This window comes from Opisthorchis viverrini, assembly GCF_000715545.1.
Source record: "Opisthorchis viverrini unplaced genomic scaffold opera_v5_77, whole genome shotgun sequence".
Lineage (NCBI taxonomy): Eukaryota > Metazoa > Platyhelminthes > Trematoda > Opisthorchiida > Opisthorchiidae > Opisthorchis > Opisthorchis viverrini.
Window position 1 is genome coordinate 70,606 of NW_008751733.1, and position 1,727 is coordinate 72,332.

A 1,727-nucleotide genomic window follows, 5' to 3' on the forward strand; every position below is an offset into this window, starting at 1 on the left:
ACTAAGCCTGCCCACTTGCGCATTCATATCTCCGGCAACCACCACAATGTCTGAGCTTTTAGCTCGCGGCAGCAGGGCATTCAGGGCGTCGTAAAACCTGTCTTTGACGGCGTCAGAGCTACAGTCAGTTGGGGCATAGGCAGACACGATAAACAGACATCTATCAACTTGCCGCTTGTGAGACTCCTTCACAGAGGCGACTATCAACAGGTACCCAGTCAAGTAAGGATACTTCCGCCCGATGACTTAGCACAATACCAACCCCTGCACATCCCACCGCAGCAGCCTCTGAATCACCAGAGGTGCGCAGACGGAGGCGAGTGGAGACTGACGGGGCGGTTAACTCAATCACTGTGCTTGCATCTTGAATTCTCGTTTCTGAGACACAGCACACATAATGCCAAGCGTAAGATCCAGTCTCTTCGTGACGGTCTCTACTTTATAAAGGTTTGCGAGGGCTGTTTTCATCGTGTGACCTTCTTCGCAAACTTCTCTACTTTATAAAGGTTTGCGAAGGCCACATGATGAAAACGGCCCTCTGACATAGGAAGTACATGATCTAATCAACGTAACCTGTGGAGTGTGCCTAGCTGATCTATCAGGGGAGAGTGAACTTTCCCGATCTGATCTGATGTTCCCATTAACCCCCATCCAATGCTTCAGAGGCACCAATAGTCAAACGCAGAGCGTCTGCATGCAGCGGATAGTGGAAACAGTGGAGGCCAGTTAAGAATGATCCAATAAAAATGTGCAAGGAAGGGGACTTCAACTTCATCAAGCCGAAGTCAAGACTCCTAAGGGGTTGTTCGGAAAAAGCAAGCGGAACCCTCGCTCACAAGGTGAATCACACCGCTACGGGACTTACGCCGATAGCAATCAAAAGAATGTCTGCGAGGTACCAAAGGCCGAAACCACCAATCGTTCCAAGTTTGAGAAGCCCTGAAACCAGTGCATTATTAGGGAAAACATCCAGAGCTTACCCAAGGCAACGTATCCAAGATAGAACCGGTCGAGCCCAAATAGTCCTCCGAACACTGACAACAGCAGTGCGGTATCAAAGCGATAGCCCGTTCTGTGAACTAATCAGAGAAACCTAGGAAGTGACTTACACAAAACGGCAGGTTACGCTACCAAGAAACCCAACTTCTTCCCCGGTGAAATACTGACCGTTACAAAATATTCCAGGAGCGGGACGACAAGCAACTAAAACCAAGAAGCTCAACGGAAGGGCTTGACGTGGTACCTGGAGCTCGAAGGGTCTCCCTTGAACAATCGATGGGCTGTTGCGTAGCCTTATCTATTAGAGGTAAATCGCACCGATATTGTCCAGGTTGAAGGGCTGAACAGTTCTGTCCGTCAGAGAAAGATGCCAAGTTCGCAAGCAAGAGAAACGAAAGAATCACTCCATCAGCCTTTGAGAAACAAGCATAAACGACATAACACGATGACAGCACAATCATGAAAACCTTTCAGTGGTTTAGCAAAGCGTTCGGAGGCGAGGTGCTGCAATACGGTAAAAATGCTAAACTACGTAACAGGAACCAAGAAACCAGGCGGATAACCGAACGAAACTGAATTCAGCTAGGTTCACGTAGGTGAAGCATTCCTTGACGTTGCCTGTGGATGTTAGTTGGGCTTGAAAGTGGCACCCCGAACAAGAGCCAAATAGCGCCTGGAACGCCCGTTCCCTAACATCCCAAAAAGCTTCGTGTTCGTGTATAATAATC

At 48.6% G+C, this 1,727-nt stretch overlaps 1 protein-coding gene across 1 annotated transcript in view; it reads right to left on the reverse strand.

Annotated features, from left to right (window-relative positions):
* T265_04563 (hypothetical protein) overlaps positions 1-1,505 on the reverse strand; it is a gene marked incomplete at both ends in the record, with an annotated part of 13,270 nt that extends 11,765 nt beyond the window's left edge. Inside the window, one exon of the mRNA XM_009169338.1 lies at positions 866-1,505. The remainder of the gene's footprint in view (positions 1-865) is intronic.
* Between the last annotated feature and the right edge of the window lie 222 nt (positions 1,506-1,727).